We start from the raw sequence: 8,037 nt of genomic DNA on the forward strand, positions 1-8,037 counted from the left end.
TGTTTTATTTTTACAAGCATAAACGTCTAAAAATGACATATTTGACTCAAGTTCTTTTTACATGTTTCTTGCATGCAGTTAAATTACGTCGTTTAATCGTTTAATCGTATTGAGAGTTATACACGTGTTAAATGACGTGATTTAAAACGGCAAAAGAAACGTGTGAGAAGACCTGCTTTGACCACAATAACACCCTTGGATCTGCAACAATATACAGACGTAAAGTTATATTGGTCATCACACATGCGTGGAGATTTTCCAGAAAGGATTAAAATGTCCTACGAGACATCACGCGGTGCGGCAGCTTTTCTTTTCTCCTCGTTCATCTTGTATTCCTACCTTTTCTACCAGTTTTCAATCCAGTTCTTAACAAACGCGTCGATCCGTCGCGACGGCCGAGAGACGTCATTCGCGTCATGTTGCGATGCATCTCCTCGATGCATACGTCGGCGTCGGACGGTGGCACCGACCGGTTCGCGACACCGTCGCCAGCGACGATGAGGGGAATGCGCTGACCCGCGTTCTCGCCTTCGCGACGTCACAGAGCTCACCGGAAACAACAACCCTCACGCTTCGCGCGTCGTCGCTCCGAGTCGAATGTCGAATCGCGCGCGATTCACGCGATCGCGCGTCTTTCCCTCGTCCGCGCGGCGCGGCGGGCACGAGAAATTGAAATTTCACCCCGAAGCTCCTCCGTCGAGTCTCCCTCGGAGGGCTGGAGAACGCGAGCGAGGTTTGTCCGCGATGAACCGCGCGCGGAGCGTTGGTCGCGGACGCGGTAACGAGCGTTCACACGAGACGCGCGCGCGCGCGAGCGCGCGTACGTGTATACACGTGTACGCGGGGATTTATGCTCGTGCACATGCACATGCACGAGCGCGAGGGTGTCTGCTAAACGCTCGTGCGGCTATTAGGAAGGGAAGGTGCGACACGCGAAACGATCGTCGGATCCGTGACGCGCGGGCTTGCACGCAATACCTAAAAGCTTTCCTCAGAAAAAACGATACCGAGAGACTTGAGAGAGGGAGAGTGGAACACCTCCCGCTCTCGCGCTTCACGTATGACTGTCGCATCGCGGTATACAGCAGCAACGGTAACGATGCGCAGGAGGGTGCGAACGCCTGCGCTTCGCAACCCTCCACCACCTTCCGTCTCTTCCTCCTGCTCGCGGGTTAAAGTTAAACCCCTCGCTGTTGTTGTTGCTGCCTCCGCCCCGTTGCCGCCGTCTCACTCTCTCTCTCTCTCTCTCTCTCTCTCTCGTCCTCGCGCGTACCCCCTTCGGTCGATTCGCTGTTTCGATTTTGCGTCCTAATATCTCGCCGTGAGATAAGGGGTAATCGCGATCGGGAGGAAAGGGTACTCGTGGATGATAAAACGCTGACCGTTCCACGTCCCACATTAACGTACCCTCTCTTAACGATGAGCGGAGAGACAGTGGTTGATCCCGGCACTATCCGCTTTAATTCTTAAACGGGAGAAGACACAGTGACCGATTTCGACAGGTATATACTTATGCAAAAAATTTCGATCTTATACAATTAATTCTTCGATCGATTCCCGGTCTGTAATAGCGTCAAAAGCGGCAGTTTCACCGGCGATTTATAGAAAAAATAAGTTTCTAAATCAAGGAGAGGGTTATTAATTAATATAAAAGATACTTCCAATTTGGCTTTCAAAGTATTCCCGATTAAATCTCATAAATGACAACAAGAAAAAGATTAAAGTAGATATTCCGATTCGAGTACTAAATCTGAATCGTGTCAGAATATCCAACGACATGAGCAAAAATTAAACAACATTTTGTTGGCGTCACATAAGTGCAAATAAGCAAACGTGACAGGTGCTGGAAAAGTGAAAAGTGCATTTCCCGCATATAAAGTACCTCTTTAAAAAAACCGTTTGGAGATACAATTCGCACACGAACAGTTATTGCCAGTAGAGATTTATTTTTAATGTAACGAGTACTTTTAGCGTTTTTTATTTTAGGCGCAACGAGTTTTGTGAAACGAAAAGCTCGCGAGCATCGCACTCAGGTACAAGTTAGCTGTACCGATTTCGTGCCATCATCTATCGACAGCGAAGCTGTATTTGGGGTAAAGGTGACTGACCGAAGTTTAGAACAACCTCCGCGTCTTTAGCCAGACGCAGCGTGGAAATGTGGGACGTAAATCACACATAAAACGAAATGCGTATTTTGTTATTTGGCGTGTATCCATACGGATACGCGCCCGTGCCTACTGTGTGTGGGTAGGAAAAATCAACACGAAGGACGTGAATATTTCACGAGTTTGTTTGTGGGTCAACGATAAATGTGGCGTAATTACGCGAAGGGGGGGAGGAGGGGGAAGCCGAAAAGTGTAAAGTGGCAGTTAAAGTTCTACGACGTTTTATGTTTTACTAACCAACGTCTAACAAAATATTCACGAGTTAATATATCTTGAAACAAATGAAAAACGTATCGCGTCAAGTGGAATCATTTTCGCATTCCTTCGTGCGGAAAAAAAGTATGAAAGCTTATTTCACGGACCTGCCAGAGAAACGTGTTTTGTTCCCTTTATGCTTTTATGAAAGCCTTCGCGAAAGCCGTCCAAACACCTGTACGTTTTACGCGCGATATTTTCTTCTTTCAATATTTTCTGCGTATAAAAAGCCGGGAGATGACATTCAGTAGCGGATTTCACAAAAGCTGTACATACACCACGTGCGCGCGCGCGTCAAACAATTGACTAAATAAAACAATTTATTTAGCAAAGCACTGTGTGTGTGAAAGATATCATTTAACAACAATTATATTCGTATAATTTGTTATTTTTTCTGTAACACAATATAGTCTATATTCTTCTCTTTAGATATAATCTACCGATTGTGCACAAGAGCATATAATTTACTCGTTATAATAATTAAAGATAAAATGTTAAAGACGAGACCGTCTGTCTTCGATTTAATTTTCATATAATACGAATTCTTTTGCCCAACGATTTCTCGCATCCGGCTAATGCTCGACATTCCTTAAATCCGCCATTGATGCACGGCACTATAGTGGCCGTGCGGTATCGTGCTGTAGCGTAATGTTCAGGATATTAGGTATTATAATGTCTCTGAGGGATTCTTAACATCGACCGGGTATAATTACCCCCGCTGGGTCGATAGACCACCGATATTCCTCCTTTCGTTGCGCGCGACCCCTTACTTATATTTTTTTTCCGCGTCTACCGTGGCGATCATGCGTGCGTCGCGTATGAAATACGATCGACCGGCTAATTAACCAGCTGAGATACCACGGGCGGTGTTCTGCGAGCGCAATCGCCGCTCTTTTCATCGAGAGATACACCCTATAAGCTTAATATACATCCCCGATAGTCGCATAAAGCTCTCCCGCAAGTCTTCTCGTCGCCTTACGTCGATCGTCTTGATGCCGTGTTTACAACAGCATTTTCCGACGGAATACACAATTATCTCGGACTCGGATTTAGCTTACTCAAATCGAGTACAGCGATCGCGCGCTGGTTTATCTCTGGATCGTTTCTCGTAGAAATTATTTCAGCCTGTTAAGCTCCCGACTCCCGACTTACGATCGAAGAGCAAGGAAAATCGACTTCGGAAGTGTTTGTAGGAACCGCAATCGATGAGACGAACTCGGAGTCTTCCCGAGGCCGATTATAAAATCCTTGATATATATGGATTTAATGGAATAGATTAAATGGATCAGAGAAAGAGAGAGAATGTGTGTGTGTGTGTGTGTGTGTGAGAGAGTGAGTTTGCAGCTTTTAAAATTAATAGACGATCGTTATCTATAAGATTGTGAGTCAGAGTAGTGTATGTGTAGAGTAAAACATAGTGAATCATAAGTTCTTTCAAGGCACTTAGCATAAAAAAGCAAATACATAAAGAAGAAAGATAAATAACAGAAGAGATAGCAGATAAAAAGAGAGAAAAATTGTAGCAATTATTAAAAGACAATCCTTAAAGGTTCATTATTACAGATGATGTTATCGGAGCAAATAAAAATTATATGTATAAATAAAGCATTGCAACAGAATTAGTGTTCGTCAGTAAACCATGGTATATCTCAATTAATTATTGATGTGAATTATTAGAACTAACAATAACGTAAGGGGGAGACAATCTAGAGATACATATAGGTTGCACCGCTGATGTATTAATAGCATCGGGTGTGTTAACACGCATGTAAGTTTCCCCGCTCGAAGGTTAATCGACTTTGTTGGTTGAGCGACGACTTAATGGCCGCGATCGGCTCGTCTTACGATCCCGATCGGTTCGGCACCCGCTCGAAGGGAGGAGAAGTTTCGCTGCGTTAGCAGCAAATTATTGAGCTTCGCCGGCAAACACTCGCGACGTTTGCGCAGATGCGCGATGTTCTTACCAAGCGCGAGGGAGAGCTTGTGCCGTTCACCCCGTGACGGTTCTGCCCTACATCGGCCGCGCTGTTTTGATCCGCCGCTCGATGCGTCGAAAAGTACGCGTCGACTCGCGAAATGTGCGCGCGACCCACATTCAATTCGCGAGATTGAAAAAGTCCTTAATTAAATACCACGTGAGATTTCCCGGTGCATTTCCTTGTTATCCTACACGTAATATGATATATGAAACTACTTTTAATTGATTCACAGCCCACGCGGTGTGCGCATTGATTACGATAAAATATATATGTATATTTATTGCACAATCGAGAGGATTGTAAATTACCGCTAAATCTGTAAGGTGGATATTTCTGGAGAATGAATATCGCCAAATCATCCTCCACCGAATATAGTCTTATAATTAGTATCACAAAACGATTGAGGTATTTTAAACCGTTAAAGGTCGGCGTCGATTATGTCAGTCATCGTGCCAATATCTATAATTCGTTAAACTTCTCTATTAATTTTCTTAATGTCAATTAACGTGGTAGAAGGTTAATTTGGATCGTATATTTGGTTTAATAATTTTAATTGGCGTTAACTTATATCGGTGTAAATTATTTAAAAAAAAAGAACAAAATTTCAAAGAGACGAATGTTATTTATACGGTTTAAGGATTAGCTTCGTATTCCAAAGGATACTTTATTTCAACGAAAAAATAAGATTATGATAATAATAAATTAATAAAAAATTAAAATAAAAAGAATCAAGGCTGTGATCTTTCTATTACAAATTACAAAGAAATCATTCTTAAAAAGAAAGAAATGTTCAAGTTTCTCTCCAAATTGAAATTATTTGAACCATATGGTATTAATTAAGGATTGGCTTAATAATTATTTATACGATTTATGTAGTTTATCACGTCATATGGTAATTTAAGAAACAATGAAGATGTAAATAAAATATACTGAATCGTTGGTTTGGAAAAGGTCGTGAACCAGGAACAACCTTATTGCATTCTGCAATCGAAAAAAATCGTTTGACGTTTGATTTATGTGGCTTTCAGTACGTAATGTTTGTAACCTATGAATTACCTTCTTAGTTATATTACAGATTAATATTGCTAATTAGCTCCATGTCTTTTTCGAGACCACTGATTCAATTGCGTAACAAAGTTAATGCACACGTGCGTGCAATATTCCCATTACCTTGACCGTTAGTCAAAGTTCAAACTCGAGCAGTAAATCGTTATAAATGTGAAACGCTTCTCGTTTCTTCGCAAAACTGCACGGTTACCTTGCTGATGCAAGATGGCTTTAGGCGACTGCAGTCTTTTCTTCTAACTGCATCGTCGTGCCGCGACGTAATACAATCCTATACCTGTCGAAATTGTTCGGAGCGAGTCGAATCGTATTACTCACTTTTCAGTTTACTCCATTCGTTACTGTTGCTACGCCCGTAATTCAAATCTGTAGAAAAAGTGTTGCATTTACTACGAACCACTCTCGGTTTAATTAACGAGATAACAGCGACAGTACGTTTTTTTATACAATCGCCACGTGAATGTTTTCGTATTAAAAAGCTTCTGCTGCAAACACGGTCGGTTTTATAACCGCGGTTTTATTAACCGCAGCTGTTACAATTGCAACAATCGCAATTAGCTGTGTACCAATTTGCAACAGTTAGACGATCGCTCGAAACATCGTGACGGCCATGTATTCCCGGCTCGCGATAAGCGTGCCACCCGATTGCTCGAAACAAGGAAAGTGTCACCGTGCTATCCGAGTAATTACGGGCCGGCAGCAGTGACAGCTTAGCTTAATTAACCGCGGTAATTCCCTTTCTTATGCGAACTGCAATATAGACTGCAGCTAATAATATGCATAACGTCTCATCTCCACTTTAATGAGAATCTTTAATGAAATGAATGTTGGGGTCATTTTTTCGAGGAAAAAAAAACCTTGTTTTATAAAGATACCTTTTAACGCTGCAAAATAAAAATCCTCACCTCAGTCCAATTTCTTCAAGTTGCTCTTATTTCGAAAAACTACTCTTTTCTTTTCTCTCTCTCAACACGATATAGATTGTAGCTGATAATACACATACAGCGTTACATTTTCAGATTTTTAATGAGAATCTTTAATGAATTTAATATCGGTGGTGATAAAGAATGTGAAAGAAAGTTTCGATTTATTATTTGTTACGAAGATAACGCTGCAAAATAAAAATCCTCACCGATCAAATTTCTCCAAAACTCCCCTTCCCGTCGAGGGAAATTTCACGTTAAGCCGAGATATTTAACATTGGTGACAACGATGATTGCAGTTATGCTAAATCTTTAAATTATTGCAAGGGAAAAGGTCGCTCCCACGTTCACGTCAAAACGGCTGGGATTTTGCGTGACACACGTGTGAGTTAGTTTAACTAACCGTAAATTCGAATAACTGGCGCGGGGGAGGGTGACCAAAAAAAAAAGAAAAAAAATAAGAGGAAGATATATGTATATTATATATATATATATATATATATATATATATATATATATATATATCGGGCGGAATGGAATAGCGAACGCGCGCGGTGTTCTCGGTTCTCCGGAAGATGGAACTTACCGGGTAGCCGATGCGATGGACGTGCGGGATGGACGGTACACACACACACATGTCCGGGACATCATTTCGAACGGGCGGACGATTGGGGCGATGACCGCGTTTTCTTCGACAGGTCGCACCTTACATACGTTCGAAGCGTCGAAGCGCATAACACACATCCGGCCGGCCCCGAACCGCGCGAGGGTTGATTGACCGCCGCCGGTGGCACAGAGAGCGCAGTGCACTATCGATTATACGTCTGGTAGCGGCAGCACGTGGTGCCTGCCTTCGACTAGGTAGGCCAGTGTGCGCGCGGCCCTACGCCCTATCGCGCGCGTTCGCTCGGCGCATGTTTATCGGTGCTTTTACGGGGCCGATAAGGATCCCGCCGCCGCACCGCGCCGCGAGGCGTACGCGTTCGAGGAACTACCGCGTCCCGACGAGACGCTGCACTGCCGCGGCTGTCAGCCGCACATCCCGGGGGGCACGTCCCGCGGAATTCCGTATTTTCCGCCAGCGGCGAAATATAGCCGCCGCGGTGCTTTAAATCGTGGAAAATTATCACCGTTGATAATCGTGGAGTCAAGGGATGAAATTCCTTTATGTAGCCCATCTTTTCTTTTTTCTCTTTCTTACGTCGTTATTTACATTTTGTATAATCCTTTTTTTTTAATAAATAAGACAAATATCATTAATGTTACAGAAATATGCTGTTGGGCGAAATTTACTCGGTACGTACGTCGATCACGTTTATCGTGGTGGGATTTAACTTCCAAAGATAAAAAAGAATCATGTGTTCTGAATCTGTCGGTCTAGCGACGCGGTGACGTTCAATCGCGAATGTATCTTTTTTTTATGTAAAATATATTATTTTTCAAGTACTTTTGTCTTAATTCATAAAATATTGAAAATTTTTATAAAAGTTATGCTTTTCATAAATACATATATTGAATGGATTAAACGATTAAAGATCTAATAAGATTGAAAATCTTGCTTACAAGTTAATTTATTTCATCGCTCATTATAAACGTTATTATCCAAGTCACTGTGCAGATAGATAAAAAAATATAGTCAATCACGGTGGA

The 8,037-nt window shown here is 42.4% G+C and overlaps 2 protein-coding genes across 6 annotated transcripts in view; one reads left to right on the forward strand and one right to left on the reverse strand.

The window, feature by feature from the left end:
* Positions 1–7,199, reverse strand: part of LOC143893642 (uncharacterized) — a 47,544-nt gene extending 40,345 nt beyond the window's left edge. For 4 of the 5 annotated variants that reach the window (XM_077399293.1, XM_077399283.1, XM_077399250.1 and 1 more), the window contains exon 1: positions 340–1,063. The gene's annotated coding sequence lies outside the window, so the exon portion shown is untranslated. Of the gene's footprint in view, positions 1–339; positions 1,064–6,973 lie in introns of those variants that run through there. The other variant, XM_077399265.1, reaches the window with a different exon arrangement.
* The window catches only part of LOC143893682 (5'-3' exonuclease PLD3), an 86,897-nt gene that overhangs the window by 38,133 nt on the left and 40,727 nt on the right, over positions 1–8,037 (forward strand). The gene's annotated exons all lie outside the window — the stretch shown is intronic.

The sequence above is a fragment of the Temnothorax americanus genome, unplaced genomic scaffold, assembly GCF_048541705.1.
Source record: "Temnothorax americanus isolate GAGA-0224 unplaced genomic scaffold, ASM4854170v1 Scaffold1, whole genome shotgun sequence".
Classification (NCBI taxonomy): Eukaryota; Metazoa; Arthropoda; class Insecta; order Hymenoptera; family Formicidae; genus Temnothorax; species Temnothorax americanus.